Source organism: Ictidomys tridecemlineatus, chromosome 8 (assembly GCF_052094955.1).
Source record: "Ictidomys tridecemlineatus isolate mIctTri1 chromosome 8, mIctTri1.hap1, whole genome shotgun sequence".
Taxonomy (NCBI): Eukaryota; Metazoa; Chordata; class Mammalia; order Rodentia; family Sciuridae; genus Ictidomys; species Ictidomys tridecemlineatus.
In genome coordinates, this window is record NC_135484.1 from 18,214,900 (window position 1) to 18,233,158 (window position 18,259).

The 18,259-nt window shown below is 39.3% G+C and overlaps 1 protein-coding gene and 1 long non-coding RNA gene across 2 annotated transcripts in view; one reads left to right on the forward strand and one right to left on the reverse strand.

The window, feature by feature from the left end:
• The window catches only part of Samd5 (sterile alpha motif domain containing 5), a 55,717-nt gene that overhangs the window by 8,024 nt on the left and 29,434 nt on the right, over positions 1-18,259 (reverse strand). The gene's annotated exons all lie outside the window — the stretch shown is intronic.
• LOC144366006 (uncharacterized) lies at positions 1,803-5,247 on the forward strand. The gene is made up of 2 exons (XR_013424790.1): positions 1,803-1,897; positions 3,609-5,247. It is a non-coding gene; the product is annotated as an uncharacterized LOC144366006 (long non-coding RNA).

Here is an 18,259-nt window from a genome sequence, read left to right on the forward strand (position 1 = left end):
CTTAAGAGCTCCTCCTGTCTTGGTGGGGCTCTCCAATAGCTGGAACAACAGGTGCACGCTGTTGCGCCTGCCTGTTTTCCTTTTTGTTAAGTTAAAAAAATTTTTTTTTTAGTACTGGAGATTGAATCCAGAGGTGCTTTTCTACTAAGCTGCATCTCCAGCCCTTGTTATTTTTTTTTTTTTTATTTTGAGACAGGTCTTACTAAGTTGCCCAGGCTGACCTTGGCAATCCACCTGTCTCCATCTCCTGAGTCACCTGGTTTACCGGCATGTGCCACCATGCCCCACTATTTTCCTATTTTTAAAGACAAGCCTGGTTGGGGAGAAAAAAAAATTTAAACTGCCAGCACTTTGTTGCAGTGTGCCAAATTATCATCTCCTTGTTCCTAGTGAAGCCAAAAGGCTAGCTGGTTTCCTCCCCTTACCTGACTGTGAGACCATGCTCAATCAGAGAGCCCTTGTATTAGGACCATCCAAATATAACTCTCAGGCAGAACTGTGGCTTTCTCAGTTTTTTCTTCCCCTAGGCTTTTATGAAGCTGGGAGGAGCTTCTCACTTGCCAGAGATCTGACAGTTCTCTCATGCCAACTCTATCAATGTTAGTACTCTAATTTGAGAAATATGAAGAGACAGAAAAAGTTATTCAATACTTAAACTACTACCCTATGGTTAAAAATTAAGATATATGAGATGATTTTTTTCTAAGTTGATTACTCTGATTTTAACTGACTTCAAATCTGTTATTCTCTGAGCTTTTGATTTTCCCCTAATTAAAGGCAATCAGAGTTGCATGCAGGCTAAACCCACTGAGAAATGTCTCTCTATTGTGATGTTACTGTATAGTGCATACGTAGTTCAACTGTAGAGGCAAAGTCAATACACAAATTCTCCATATTTGGTTTATTAAATAAAAAAAAATAACTGGTGTGTAAAATTAATAGCCTGTGCAATTTCCAAAGAGTTGGGGGGCAAAACACAGTTAAGGACGATACAAACAACTGCCTTCTCTTCTAGTTGACTGAAGGGATACAAAGTTTAACTGTTAGTGGTACTGGTGATAAAACATAGGATATTTTTTAAACCTCATGAAAAATTAAAAGATTTCCAATATTCAGCCATGTCACACTGGCTTTATTTATGGGGCCAAGAAAGGTGGGAATTTGCTTAGAAGGGGGATTTAAATATAGCCTCATTTTAACTATTACCCTCTCCAAGGGCAAAATCCATATTTTATGCTTTTTTATACTAGAGAAGTCCTACAGGATAGAGTTCCTCAGTCTATAGACTAGAAAAACATTTGAGCTATTCTGAAATAAGCTACATAGATTTCTTCTTCTTCTGTGTGTGTGTTTGTGTGTGTGTGTGTGTGACTTTAAAAACAAATACCCAAATGTTGTCCCATTATAAACTGCTCTATTTAACCATCTGATCTGTTTTCCTGCATGGTGTGTGCTTGGCAGGTTGGTAGGTGCTGATTTGGCATTCCAGTTTCTGGGACAAATTAAGTGGGTTATAAGAAACTGCCTCTCACAGTCTCCTCTGGACCCACACAGTTCTAATATTCACTAAGGACTTATCTGCAGCTTTTCAACCAACTACACTAGAGAGGCTGGCTGGAAAATTTCCTACTCATTTATTATTCAGAAAACTCTCAGCAACTTATTCAGAGGTTAAAAAACAAAAACATCTTTGTTTATGCTATCCTCAGGGCATTAACTGACTTTATAATTTTTCCAACTGAATAGCTATGTAAATTCCCAACTCTTTTAAAAGCACTTTGCTGCACTCATCACAGAATATTCTGAATCAGCCAACTTCCCACACAAGGAACAAGAACCAAGGTCTGCCAGTGGCTACAAGTGCTCCCTTCTGTCCAGGACGTCCCTACAGCTGGAGGTAACACCACAGCTTATCTCCCCCAGCAGAGGGAATGATCAGGAACTTATTGTCTGGGAATTTTGTATTGTATGTTCAATAATTTTATAAAAATTAACCTCTGGTCACAAGAAGCCAGGACTAAGTCATTACTTTTTCATGAAGTTTAGTAGTCTGGCTAAGGAGGTGAAGTGCCAATTGATTTTAAGAACAGGGAGGGAGCCTGGGTACACACAGACAGGGAGGAAAGATTCTATGGAGAGACTAACGGCAAAGAGGGGTGCTGGTGGTAATCAGGGGCCATAATCATTACTTAGGTCAAGAGTACTCATTAAGAGTCTGAGAGGGGATTGAAGTAATTCCTCATCAAAAATAGAATGAAAGACTGGGTGCAGTGGCACATAAGCGTAATCCCAGAGACTCGGGAGGCTGAGGCAGGAGGATGGTGAGTTCAAAGCCAGCCTTAAGTAAAAGGGAGGCACTAAGTAACTCAGTAAAACGGTGTGGTGTCTCTAAATAAAATACAAAACAGGGCAGGGGATGTAGCTCAGTGGTCGAGTACCCCTGAGTTCCATCCCTGGTAACCAAGATAATAAATACATAAATAAATATCAAAGGAAAGAAGACTAGATCGGTAAAGATGCCAACACGTTGGAGGTGAAGGACGGAGGGAGTGGAGGAAATGATGATCAGCAAACTTCTCAGTCAGTCACGGTGGATGGAGCCAGTGCTGTCTGCAGAATAGATGCTGGAGTGGGCAAGAGCAGAGCTCTGAGTAGGAAGTGGGGTTATCTAAAATCACCTCCCAAAGACCTGACTACTGCAGGAAGGCAGGTTCAGTGGGCTTTAGAGTCTTTCTCTGCATTAGGCTTAAAAGTCTCCAGTACCACTCCAAATGCAACCAAGATACAGGCCCAGAACACAGGAACACATAAGCGCTAGAGAGATTTGAACAGGAGTGTGTTGAACAGGAGCTGAACCCGTTCGATGGCTCTGTAGATGAATCTTCTGATGACGTCTGTCTCCACCCAGGCTGCTCAAGGAGGTTCTCCTTCCCCCTCTCCTGTCTGTCTCACCCACGTACTCACAGTAAAATCATCCATTATCAAGTACTAATGGTCTTTGAAATCCACACTAGCATTAGTCTGCTATTATTCTGATTATCTCCAATATAACTGCCACTAACAGTACATTGATGATACATACTACGATTATTATTATCTCCTGCCCTAGCAACAATTGAAAATTACTGTTAATAATTACTGGATGAATGACCTCTGTAGCAAGCACTGTGCAAAGAAGGTGTGTTTATACATAATCTCCTCTAGGCAACCCAGGATAACTCAATGGTGATCTGGGACCAAACTTTACACATGAAGCTAAAGATTGAAAGTGTAGATAATCTGCCAAAGTCAAGTTGCTAACCAGGAGCAAAGGATTCTGTCCAACAATGAACCCAACCTCATCAAATTACTTCTATACACTACAGTCATTTTCAATCGGGTATCTGTATTAGTTGAACAATGTCCCTTCAAATTCACATTCATCTAGAACCTCAGAACGTAACCTTAGTAGGAAATAGGGCTTTTGGAAACAGATGTAATTAGTTTAAAAAAAAAAATCTCTGGATGAAATCATCCTGGATTTAAGATGACCCCTAAATCCAATCACTGGTGTCCTCTTGAGGGGCTTGGTAATTTTGTTTTGTTATGGTTTGGTTTTTTGGTGCTAGGGATTGGTTATCAAGAGCTACATCCCCAGCCCACTGATGTCCTCATGAGGAGAGCACACAAGGAAGAAAGCCACACAAAGATAGGAGAGATTCCACTACATGTCAACGATTGTCATAAATGGTCAGAATCTGGAATCGACAAGAGCCTTATTTAACACAGAAGAGAGAACAGCCCTGCTGATGTCTTGGTTCTAGACTTCTAGCCCTGAGAACTATGAGAGAAACAATTGATTGTTATAAAACACCTGGTTTGTGGTACTTTGTTACAGCAGCCCTAAGACACTAATACAGAGTCCCTTCACCAAAATACATAATTTCTCAAATGCTCTTAGGAATATATTTAATTGCTTGCTTGTTCCTGAAAGTGTGCACAAATGTAAATATAGGCAAAAGGTATTTTGTTTTTACTCATAATATAAAATGTGCAAAATGTTTATTTAGATGATATGTTTAATCTCATTCATAATGTCTAATGAAAAAATTGACTTTTTCCTATTTAATTAATGATATAAACCTCTTATATAAGGGAAAACATAACTTATAAAAATAAATTGAAATATGTACTACATACACATATATAGTATATATGTGGAACGATATATATTAAAATGCATACTGAGATGCAACTAGCTACTACAGCACCAAAAATAGCAAATAGTTAACATAAAGAACTATTTTTTTATTTTGCTAAAAATGTCTACTAGTTTATTATTTACTTTAATACTGTAATTTCCTTTAAATTGCAAGATAAGAAAGAAGTTTCCAGTGGCTATTTCCAAACATTTTTCTACAAATGAGACACTATAGTTGTGGCCAAGATTTATCTCTGATGAATTAAAGTTGAATATAATTTTCAGTAGTTTTCTGTTTTGATATCAGTTTTTAAGAATGAGAGTTTAATGTGTGATATAAATATGTTTGAGCTCTAAGACTTTTTCATGTTAAAGAGAAATATTTGAATAACCATCATTCACATATCTAATAATACATAATGAAACAGTCATGATTCCTAACTTGGAAATCCTTTTTGAATTCTCTTGACAGCTCAAAAACTTCCAGTATGAAAATACTACAGTATTCTACATTTGCAGTTTTTAAACATTTCAGTTTGGGATGATGTCTGCATTTTTTTAAAAATAAGGATTCCAAAGTGATTGTGTTTATTTGAGTTATAACTATCGGTATTTATTGTATTTTGAATTAAAGCTGATAAATATTTAAAATATTTAATTCCTTAAAAAGTAACACCCATAAATGCACTATATGTTAACATAAAGAACTATATTTCTTGCCAAAATTAAGAAGAGTGGCATTGTTTTACATTTTGGTCTATCTCTTTATGTCTGGCCTGATAAACTTCGAATACTCTCATCTCCTACATTCAATGGGTGAGAGAGAGCATGTGTTTCAGTTGAAGTACATGAAGAAAATCTAGCCTCAAACAGACATGTCACTGGAAAAGGGAGGAATAGTTGAAAAGCATTTTTAGATAATTATAGATATTCTTTTTGATACCATTCTAAAATGGCAACAGGCAGTTTCTAAAAGATCAGTTGCAATGTGAAATCTGAAACTGTATCAATGAACCTTTTGTGCTCTGCTACTCCATTAAAATCACTGGTCTATTTTCTACTTTTAATGTACTTTTCATTACATTTCTTTATATAACATCAAGCATTGCTCATGTGGAAAATATTGGGTTCCTATGTTAAGCAGATCTTCCAAAAGTTGACACAAATAATTATGCCATAAAAAAAAACATAATATTGCCAACTGTCTCGTTAAAAAAAAAAAAAACTCCAAGTCCTAGAAAACTGTCAATTTCATCGTGGCAGATAGACATTTTCTAAATTTCCAATTTTCCCTCAACCATCCAGCTTATTATTAACAAATATTGTCAATTGTTTTCCTTGAATGGTTAGATTCACTTATTATTAAGAAATCTGGCAAACACCCAAGTCTAGATGACCACAGTTTGCCCTGCAGATACCCTCTCAAGTACACATGGAGTTGTATGACAAAGCAAGATGCTCAGCTGGCATCTTGCACAATGGCACAAGTGGCTGGTCAGGTGACAAGGGTCACACACACTTCCCTCTGCAGAAGTGCTTCATTAGTAGTTCCATTTTGTCATACAGAATTGTTTTTAAATGTGCACAAAGGCTGAGATTTAATCAATTCATTAATTTCTATTGCTTCACCAATGGTTTTTTGGGGGGTTGACAAACATGAGAGTGAAGAATATAAAACATACTAATACAGACAGGTACAAATGTGCCAGCATCTGCAGCCATCCTTGATATTCTTCTAACAGTGCAAACATCTACACCATGAAAAAAATGAGTAACATCATGGTACTACTGTGAAATTATACCTCACAGACCCCTGAAAGGGTCATATAACCCACAAGGGTCTTTGGACCATGCTTTAAGAACCACTGTTTGATTTCATCTCTGGATCCAAAAAACAGGGAAGATGTCACATAATCAGCATCAAGCAAGTCTTAGACCAGTCTATCAGTCTGGAATACAAATTTGCCCTCTCACATGATACCTCCTTCCTAGCAATCAGTCCACATGTGCTTTCCTGGCCTCCCATCTGGCTTGGTTCCAAGGAACTGGTACCTTCCTGCCAGGAAGGTGAGCTGACCTTTCACTCATGTCTCGTGAGAGGATTTGCAGAGATGGTTGGTGGGTTCAGAAAAACCTGCTTGTCAGAGATACTTGCTTGCCAGTCCCTTTCAAAGCAATGCAGACAATTCTGAGGACTGCCAGTCTGCCACATCAAAATCACCGGCTGCCTGTCTCCTGGCATCCAGTCTCAGCCCCTACACACTGAAGCATGGCCTCCACTGGGCCTTGACCTCACCTGCCAAATTGGAATGGGCAGGGAAGCAAGACAACTGTCATAATCCTCTTTAGCAATTCTGCGAAAAGGCATATTTGCATGTTTAGTGGCTTCCAGAGTGAGGGCCTATCCAGGGAGCTGTTTTCGATTGCCCTACCTTATGTCTGACTTTGGCAAAGGTGAAAAGTGGCACTATGACATCTAACAAAAACAGCAAGCTCTGATGGACCACCACCTAAGAGTTTTAAAGGAACAGCCATGGAGAGTCATCCAAACAACCCTCAGAGGCCCGCCTTGTCCCGATGAACTCTGAGGACGTGTAAGAGGTTACCCGAAGCAGCAAAAGATGTGAGTAGGAGTGAGCTGCTTCACACACTGGAGACCCTAACCACTCACACTTGCTCCTAGGAAGTAGCAGTTCCCCGGAGAAGATCTGGCCCCTCAGTCAGTCCCAAGTCACCTGATGCGATGTATTCAGAGTGGGCACAGGGTGGGTATGGGGGGTAGTTTTGGGGGGAGACAGTAGGGAATGTGGGGAATGAAGGACACGTGGCTTTTATGACCTCAAACCAAACCAATCAGCCCCTAGCCACCCCTGGCTGTCATCTCATCTGGCCCAGCCAGGACAAATGGGAATTCCTGGAGGAAGCAGCCCAGGGTAAGGGATCTGCTTTCTAGATTCAAACCCCAGCCCTGCCACTTCCCAGATAGGGTTCCTTGGGCCCAGTGGACCTAACCACTCTCTCCTTTAATTTCCCCTATAAAATAGGAACAAGACTAATACCTCCATCACAGGAGGCTGTTGACAATTAAATTAGCTAAAATCTTAAGTCTGCTTAGAACAGTATCTGGCACCTTGTGAGCCTGTCTGTCTGGATGTTTTTCTAGTGCCTGCCTTATACAAAGATGTGGAATTTCTACATCTCAGCTCAATCACTGAGTGATATAAACCCACCCCTGAGGAGACATAGATACTTAGGCACATCTTCAGAACAAAAACATAATGGATGTTCAGTGGCATTATTAAGTTAGTCATCCACAAATGTTATTAAAATAAATCATGAATAATGCGTGTGCTTTAAGCACCGTTTAGCCATTAACTTTAAAAATTTTTCATTTAGCTTTGTGAAGCATGCCCTATAGAACATAAGTACTGTGGTAGTAGTTCTCAGCTTGTTGAAGCATCAAGACCTCTTTAATTGTTTTAAAAACAGTCTCTCCCCACACTGCATATGACTGTGTGTATGCATATAAGCAGAAACACTCATACAGCATAACCTCACTATTATATTTTTCTTACTTTGAAAAAAAAATCACTGCTTTAAAAGAGACTGAGAAATTTAGAAACAACTTCACATATATTTATATAAAGCATATTATTTATGGAGCATCACTGACAACAGTTGGTACCCAAATAGGTTCTGGGACTCTTGTATTTATTCCTCAAGCGTCTGTGTTCCTTGCACTGGGAGTATTTTCACAGGGGAATGGAATCATCAGAAGCTAGAATTGGATTCTTAAAGAAGTTCAAACACATTACAATTTTTAAAACTGGTTAACCAAGCAAGAGTCAAACTCCAGAATCCAAATTTCTGAATCAGCACGAGTGGTCCTACATGTTTGCCCTGGTCAGTGTGCAAGAGGCAAAAGTTGACAGCAGCATTTCAAGAAGCTAAAGGCCAACATTTTTTACGTCTTAACTCAGAATAACTGGATTTCCTCTCCACACAATCTTCCAAAGGCCTTAAAATATTTCATTGTTCACCCCTTCAGGAATCTGACCCATGGCAGCAAAGATGTTAAATAGAGAACAGAGATTAAACTCATGGAGTTTCTGCAGGAGCCTTGGTTCCCAAAACAAAATACAAAAGACACAAACTTCCTGGGACTCAAACAGATCCATGGAAACATACCTGAGCACAAACATAGAGGATCAATGGGTTCAGTTCCCCCCAACCCCGAAAATGTATTACCCTCCCTTCTATTGATAAAGAAGGTTATGCCCTCTGCCCTCTCTCTTATTGATAAGAGTTTCCTTTGTATGTCATAGGACACAATTCCAAGCATTGACTTTGGTCCATCAGACACACACACACACACACACACACACACACACACACACACACACCTGCTCAAATCACATTTAGAAACAAATTCTTCCATGTTTTCCTTCTGTACTTTTCTTTCCCTTTGAGCCTAAATATAAAATAACCTTTCACATTAAAGGAGAAGTTGTTTTTATTTTGGGATGTAACGTGCAAAATCATGCTATTTAACACTACATTATATTCACAGATCATGCAAGTTAAATAAAGACACCTTGCTGATTTCTTAATATAGATTCAGCTAAGATTAGTTATGCATCTGCCACCTTAACATTCAGATGGGGTGGAAAGAGCCTTAGTTAAAAATCACACTTGCATTGTAAGTGCTTAGAATTTCATGGTTCATTTAAGAGCATCATAATCAAGAATTTAATTATGTCAAAAAAGAACAGTATCTTCTCAACAGTCCAAATTATATCCCCCTCAATTTTTCTCCCCACCCCACAAAACAGATCATTTTCCTTAACCTCTATGGATTTATTTTCTGATCTATGAAATAAGGAGGCTGGCCAAATGATTTTAAACTATCCTCTGGTCATATCATGCTATGACTTTAGGATTCTTAGGGAACAGAGTGCAAGGAGTCCAGGAGGGGCAAGAGCCAAGGCACAATGGAAACGGGGTCAACTCAGTGCCTGGGCAAGGCAGCATTTCCCCTGGTACCCCACAACTGTCATACAGGGCACTCGGAGCTGGTGGGCAACAAGGTGTGGGTGTGGCACGATGACTATCGTGCCAAAGCCTCAACCATATCATAAAATTTAAAGAGTTGCCTACCAATGTGTTATTCTACAAAGGCTGAATCTCAAAAACATGTATTCCTCCCATCTAATACCTGTACGCCACCATCATCGGGATGGACTGACAAGTATCTAATGATAGGGGATCAATCTGTGTGGTGGGGGCAGGAAGAAGACTTATTTTTGGACCAGAAAACCTAACAATAACTTCCAGTGTGAAGAGCAAAATGTTTGTATTGTGTGAGTTATTGCAAGGATAAAGTATTAGCCTTTACTTGTGAAATTAAATATTTCACTCTGGATGGGGGTAATGTTTTGATGAGTCCAATTAAAAGAGGGTCTAAGTGGTAATGAGTCAGGTTCTTCCAGCAAACAGAATCTGAGACAAAGGCTCATGAGCAGGCAATTTATTTGGAGCTAAAATTCCAGAGAGTACAAAGAAGGGAAGGGAAAACCAGCACAGGAAGTATGATGGGGTTGACCACTGGGGATGTTTTGCTAAATTACACAGTACTTTCCCCCAGGAGCCTTAGGAGGTATCATTCAGAATGGTGCAAGGAAGAAAATGAGCAGAGAAACATTTATGACTCAGCTTCTATTTCCCACTTGTCCGTGTTGCCTTGTCCAAGGTATGAATTTCCTTGGACTTCCTATTGCCTCTGGACATAAAGCAGGAAGCCTGTTCGTAAATCAGTGAACTGTCAGACTGCACCTGTATGCTGTGCTTGTTGAAGCCCATGTCAAATTGTTTGTTTAATATTAGCTAAAATAAGACTTGAGGCCAAGATGATCTCAGTGGGGCAAACAAGTATCAGGCCATGTGTATCAGTCAGGATGGGCCAATTAATGCTGCAGTAACAAATGATCTGGAATTTTAATGGCTTAAAGGCAAGGGTTTATTTTTAGGTCATGCTACAAATCTACTAGGGATCAGCTATAGTTCTTTGCCATTTTCTTCACCCCAGATCCAAAGCTGACAGAAGAATTTCTATTATAAACACTGTCAGTCATTATAACAAAGAGAAAAAGATTTAAAATTTTTGAACCATGCAGAGTTTTGTAAAGTTTCTGCTTAGAAGAGATTCACATCACTTCTACTCACCTTTTGTTGCCCAAGGCGTGTCATAGTTCTAGACTGGGACACACAATACTTTCAACAATATTTCTATGGGGGGGGAGGATATAGGACAGGTAATTAATAGCTAATATAACACACTGGACCTCAATTCCACGGGCAGAAAGTCAAAGGCAGGAGGAATAATTCACTCTCAGGAACCCTGTGCAAGCTCCTTCATAGGGCCTTCTTTTCTTTATACACATGGCCACCCAATATTCAGAAATACTAAGTGCCAATCAAAGAAAGGAAATCATTTCCAGTAGACCTCTGTCCAAGGAGAAAACAAAACAAGGCATTGGGACCAGCTGAGGCCGAAGCACTAGAAATCATGTCGTTCCCATATTGTGAATGTCTTTGTTTCACGGATGCTGAGCTGACATCAGTTCTCAGAACTCACAAACGAAGCGACCTCTAAACGAGTTAATGACAGAACTGGAGCCGGGACTCGGTTTCCTGTATTTGTATTCCAGGGTCAAAGTGATACAAAACATTACAGTCATCATTCTGTATTCAAGTGGGGATGCGGAGAATAGACAATGACCCATGTAAACACCCAAGATAATTTCAAATCCTGTCACATTCTGTAAAAACAGTAAGACAGTGAGAGGCAGAGATAGGGCTGCCAGTGTTCAAAGGATGATCTCTCTGGAGAAGTAACACTTAAGAAAATTATTAAACGACTTATGTAAAATCATAAATTTTTGTTTTGTTTTTGGGAAGGGTCTTGCTATGTTGCCCTGGCTGGTCTCAAACTCCTGGGGTCAAGCAATCCTCCTGCCTCAGCCTCCTGAGTAACTGGAACTACAGGAATGTGTCTCCGTGCCTGGTTTACAAAGTTTTTTTTTTTTATAAAAGTATTAGCAAGATGACCCACTTAGGGCTCTTGTTACCCTATTAAGATCTCAATGGACATCCCAGTTCCCATGACATCTCTCTACTTTTATTGACTATTACTCTTTTTTAAGTGTACTTAGTAAAATAAATTTTCTAAATATTGTTCTTAATTTTAAAACCAAGCAAGTGAACTATTTTATATGCCCATGACCTAAGTGAACTTTCTTTTTTCGAACATTTTCTGGACATCAAGAAGCTTTTGAAAGAAAATTCTCTTTTCCCACCAATTCCAGCCATACTCACATCGAATTCTTATTTTAGAAGAATTTCTTACTTGACAAAACTGTGTTTGAGCAAAAATGCCAGTTCTACTAAACAAAAGCTTCCTAATTTTTTCCTGGGCAAGAAACACATAGTAGACAAAATTCTAAGGAAAGCCCGGTGATTCTTGCCCTCCCTTCTGAGTGTGGATAAAACCTGTAAATGCATGAGATGTCACACTCCCAAGAGAAGGTGACAGTATGTGACAAAAGGAAAATAGTTCAGGTTGGCTAGCCTAGTACAATGTGCCCTTTCAAGCACTGTGCTTCTCTGGTTGGAAAACAGGAAGTCAGAGACATGCAAAACTCAAAAATGATACAACTCTACCCTCCACTACTGCTGGTCAAACATGGAAGGAGCCAGATGAAGAGGAAGGAGGCAGTCTTTAGACCCAGACCCACAGTAACAGCCAACAAAAGAAATGGGAACCTCACTCTGCTGTTGCAAGAAACTAGACTGTTCCAAAAACCTTAATGAGCCTGGAATCAGGTTTTCCCTCCTAATCTCCAGAGAGGAGCCCAGACTGGCGGATACTTTGCATTTGGCTCAGTAAGACACTGAGCAGAGAACCCAACTAACCAAGCTTGGAACTTGCTCAGAATTCTGACCTACAGAACTATGAGATAATAAATGGGAGTTATTTTTAGCTACTAAGTTTGTAGTCATTTATTAAGCAGCCATAGAAAACTAATACAATATGTAACCGGATTTATCATCTGCAGAGTTCTGTTAAACAGTTAAATAATGACTCTTTCGCATCTTCTGAATGTGCACCATTAATTTTCATGAAAGGGAGGGAATTCCCTGGGGACAAAGGAAGGAGAGGTCAGTGATGGAAAGGCTGGCCCAACGTGGGACAGACTAATGGGGACTATCATCTGCCCAGTGGGCAGGGTTGCATTTAGGCAAGGCAACCAGCAGCTCTAAAGGAAGATAGAGGCCGACTGTGATAAATGACCACGTACCAAGCCATGAGAGATAGGAATCTGGATGCAACCAACTGATTTTCTTTCCGTTTATTAGTATGTGGGGCAGAAGGTAGCAGGGAGATCATGAAACTACTTAAAAGATGTCATATATTAATGATTTTCCAAGCTGTAAATTCACAATAGTACATGCTGAGCACAGAAGCATTCACATATTGCAGCAGAGACAATGTGTGATATTCACAGACTACTATTTTGTTTCCCTCTTCCTCAACACAACTAAAGGCTTTCATTCCCAGGTTTCCTTACCATAGGCCGAAGGCCCTCCTCTGATGGAGTTCTGATCCATGAGTTGTAAGCAGAAACAACAGAAGTCTCTTCTAAGCCTCGCTCTAAAATCCTCCTATGCCACTGTCCCTGAAGAAGCCAGTGTTGAGATGCTAGGCCACAAGATGAAGATCACTGAGGCAAAAAAAGTCACCACAAACCCACGAAAGAGTATTTGTGATGCTAAGGTTTTGAGTTGAGTGTGGGAAAAGGAGCTGATATCTCCTTTTAAAAGCATAGCCTAACTTATGATAAATACATATTTTCTCATTTGATTTAACAGCTTCCTAGACAGTCTCTTTCTCTATAACTTTTCTCTTGATTTAGTATAACACCTAAACATTAAATAGGAATTTGAATATCAAAATAAATATTATAAGGAATTTTTATTCCGATGCATCTCGATGTTTACACTGGATGATTTCTTATAGAGTTATAATAAGAAGCATATAAAACCTAATTTTTACAAGTGTGTGTACATGTATATATATACACACGTAAATTTATACATAATTATTAATGATGGGAATAATGACAAACTTCCTCCAGCAATGCCAAATTAAAGTATACTTAGCCTTCACATTCCCATCCCCCACGGCCTCCACCCCGGATCAGGAGAAGGCCCTGACCCTCAGATCTTTTCAGCCTAATTCATGGAATGTCAATCTGGAACAACGACAAGTTATAGTGAAGCCTAGCATGTGCTTAGCATGGAGACGGATTCACAATGAGAAGTTAAGTCTGTTTTGAGAACACTCAGAAAAGGTGTTAACTATTTATAAACCAGGAGGCAGAAGTAAATACACCAGATGTCTATTCCAATCACCTATATTTTCCATGTACTTGAAATGGATTTCAAAAGACCTAAGAAGAGACAAAGGGCTAATACATATTCTTTAATGTACAAGATTATAATTAACCTAACGTCTGTTTCAAATTTACTATTATCTATTAAGAAATAAATAATTTTACAGCCCTCTAATGTAGCTCTTAAGCTTTAAATCACTGACCATAACTAATAAGCAGCCTAATAGCAAGAATACCCTAAATAGAGCCACAGACCGCAATTTCTCTGAGCATAAATCATCATCATTTTTAATGCAAAGGCAACAGCAAATCTCTGTAATTACTGGGTGCATTTTGAATCACTTTTATTATTACTGCACTGGCCCCATTAAAAATCCAAAACACTGAACTGCATGGAATATAAAACTGGAATTATGATACACTACAAACTCTAATTGAAATCCATAAATTTTCTACTAGTATTCAGAATTATTTTGTGCCAGAGAATTTCAGGTATGCAGAATTAACTTTGAAAGCTTTTGCTCTGTCTAGAGCAATAAGAACATTTTATACTGTAAAATTTGAAGAGTTGATTCTGGAGCAAAATTACTTGGATTTTTTTTTTCTTATTCACTCAGGATTTTACATTTATCAAGGAAACAATAACAAAAATAGAATGGAAAAACCAAATGGAATTTACTATTTCCAAAAGGATATAAAGTCATGCACCAATGGCAGTGTCACTACCAAACCCACCCTCACCAGAGGCAACTACAAGATCTTGCAACATCAGCATTAACCTCCTTAACAAAAATGACAAAGTCAGTCACTAAATTTGCTAAAAAAAAAAAAAAAAAAAAGGATCAAGGACACTAGAGCTCCACTGTTACATTTGTGCACTTAAGAAATGAACATACCTGCAATCCCAGGGGCTGGGGAGGCTGAGGCAGGAGGATCTCGAGTTCAAAGCCAGTTTCAACAATTTAGTGAGGCCCTAAGCAACTCAGCAAGACCCTGTCTCAAAATGCAAAATAAAAAGGGCCAGGGATGTGGCCCAGTGATTAAATGCTCTGAGTTCAATTCCTGATAAAAAAAAAAAAAAAAAAAAAAAGAAGAAGAAGAAGAAAAAAGAAAGAAAAAAAGGAAAGAACTGAAGATAGGATGGGCCAGCAGGTCATTCTTATGGAATGTAAGTCTCTGGACATAACTTTGTAAGCTTAAAGGCTAATAATTTAATAATTCCCACTTTAAAATCTTGAATATGCTTCTTATAAACATTTATTATAACTATGGGTCAGTTGTTGGGCTATATATATGAAGTTTTTAGAATGTTACTCTTGAGTAGAATTGCTAGGTAGGCAGGAAAATCTGATATTTTAGGATGAGTACCCCTTACCCCAAAACCTTTGGCCCAAAAGCATTTAAGATGATTTTTTTCAGATTCTGGAATATTTGAACATACCGAAATATCTTGGGAATAAGACCTAAGTCTAAACATAACCCAAGATTTGTTTATAGTTCATATATATTTTATACACATAGCAGGAAGGTAATTTTACACAATATTTTTAATAACTGTATGCAGTAACTGGTTATGTAGTATGTAGTTTCATGGTATGGAATTTTCCATTTGTGGCATGATGTTGATGCTCAAAAGTTCCAGATTTTGGAGCATTTTATTTTTTTGGATTAGAGACATTAAACCTGTACATCTTTTAGAGTCAGATGACCATTCCATAAATACTTGAACTGGCATGAATATACATAAAATACTGTTTATAACATATAACTCATGAAGCAACACAAAGCATCTTATGAAAACCCAAATTTTCTATCTATTATCAATGTGGCTGTTGTCCACAATGGAGGTGATAGCCTTGCAAACCAGGTTGTCTTATAATAACACTGTACCTCCACAGGGAGTCTTTTATAAAATTTTACATGTGGTAATTTCCTATTCACCTTGTGCCAGCATCTTAAGGGGCCTTAATCTCTTTTGAGTATCTTAATTTTAAACATACCTTTCCAATTGCCTTTGAGAGAAGAGGACCTTGCTCCCTTGAGCATTTCTTTCCCACGCTACACATCTGCTGACACCCTTCCATCTCCTGAAACCCCCCACCCCCACCCCCGCCTCCTCCTTCCCACTCAGATCCAGACCTGGCTCCAAGTCCATCCTTTATGTTCTAATTCCCAGGCCAGCTCCTCCTGAGAAATTCATTCTCCCTACTCACAACTCTCAGTCCCTTTAATAACCAGCCTGATTTCTCATCTTGGCTGCCTTTAGTGTCTCTTTACTTGAGCATTTAATAAATTCATAAATTTGTCTTCTTATCAACCATAAGTTCATCAGTAGAGACCTATCTCAGTGCTGAAAGAAACTGTCCATAATTCTAAATAACCAATACTTGCATAATTTCAGAATTAGGTGTTCTTAAGTTATTTATGCCTAAATATTGCAAGTTCTGTCAATTGTACTCAGTTATAATTGGGTATAATCAGCTCAAACACACAAACACCAATATGAAGACCCTTAATAGTAAAATTGTTAAAAGTTAAAATTTTTTTCACTTCCATATAATTTCAGCTAAGATCTATGGTTCTGACCTCACTATCATTAGAATTTTTCTTTAGAAGTGGAGTCCTGTATGCCAAGAAACTCTTATTATAAATTGTAAAAATGTTCGCAGATATCAGAAGGTGTGTGGGGGTGTTTTAGCAAATCAGTGCAAGCAAGGACAAGACTCCAGGTCTTTCAACAGGAAGAATTCTGCAGCTAAGAAGGAATGGCTTTGGTTCTTGATTCTATTATTCCATGATCATGGAATAGACACGGGTTCAGGAGTTAAGTAGTTAGTTAGGAAAAGAAAACATGGTGGAGGAGTGGGGGGAGATGGACTCCAGTGGTTTCCATACCACGCTCCAGAGATGTGCAGCCTGCTCAAGGGAGCTGGTTCCTATTCTGTGCCTCACATTGATTTAGATAAGCAACTGTTAACTTTTTTTGGGGGGTGGGGGTGTTCAGATTTCCTCCAACAGGGTTCCATAAGGAAAAAAAAAAATCAATGTAAACCCCAGTCCTGTCACTTCTGATGTGGCATGTCTCTACAAAATGTCTTATTTTACATGGCAGAAAACTCACTCAGGATGGAAGGATAAAAGGATTCACCTCCCAGAGGCCCCACTGAACCAGCTAAGAGCACGGCAGAGAGCTGAACCCCATCTTTCACTTGCTGCCTTTTTCTTCCATTCTCCGTGCCTCGGGCTACCTCCATGCTGTGGCAGGGGTCACCTGCCCTCACAAGCCCTCCTCTAGACCAGGATGGTTAATTTTATGTGTCAACCTGGCTTGAGAGTGGTACCAGTTTTTATATTAAATACCCATCTTGATGTCTCTGTAACATATTTTTTTTTAACATGTGACTAGCATTTAAAGCGGAACATTTTGAGTCAAGTAGATTATCCTGCAAAATGTGGGTAGGCCTCATCCAATCAAAACGGGAAAGACTGATGTTTTCAAGAAGAAAAGAATTCTGCTTCCAGACCACCTTCAAACTCAAGATTGCAACATCGGCTCACCCTTGGATCTGTAGCAGTTGGTCTGTCCTGCAGATTTCAGACCCACAAGATTTCAGACCTACAAGGGCCTGAGTCAATTTCTTAAAATAACAGAAGAAAGAGACAGACAGACAGCCTATGGTTCTGTTCCTTTAGCAGAAGGCTTCTCATCCTAGCCAACGAGTGGTGACCCTCTGTTTGCTGACTTCTGCCACCACTGATATTCTTGTAGATATTAGTGTCTACCTTCACATTCTTGAGCTGCAAGCACATGGTTTCTTAAATGTTCAGTTTAGTCCAATCTGGTCTACCAGGAAGTTGAAGCCACAGGGCCACTCACCTGGGATTTCCAGTCTTTTACCTAAACTTTTCATTCTATTGCCTTAAAGAAGCTCCCCAAATTTTTCGTATCATGTTGTAGGAGCCCCGGATCTACCCTGGACTTGATGGATTGGTCTGGGATTTGACATGGGGTCTGAGCTCTGCTGGCTTGTAGCAGAATACCAAGCCCCTCCAACCCAAGGCCTGACCTGATTCTGGGGCCACAGCTACATTGCCTTCATTCCACCATACAGAGTATAGTGCAGGAGGTGGGCATGGTGGCACACTCCTGTGATAACAGCAACTTCAGAGGCTGAAGTAGGAGGATGATAAATTCAAGGCCAGCCTCAGCATTCAGCAAGACCCTGTCTCAAAATTTTAAAAAATAGCTGGGCATGGTGGCACATGCCTGTAATCCCGGTGGCTCAGGAGGCTGAGGCAAAGGATGGAGAGTTCTAAGCTAGCCTCAGCAAAAGCAAGGTATTAGGCAACTCCGTGAGACCCTGTCTCTAAATAAAATACAAAATAGTACCGGGGATGTGGCTCAGTGGTCAAAAGCTCCAGAGTTCAATATCTGGTACCAAAAAAAAAAAAAAAAAAAAAAAATTTAAATAGTACACCCCTGGGTTCAGTCCCCAAAAATGCAGAGCACAAGAAGTCATATATGGCTGTCTTTCAAATCCCAGCTCAAAAGAACCTTAGTTAGTCTTTATTACCCAAAATCCTAGAAGTAACTAGAATAAAAAGGAGGCTTCCTTAGAGATATGGT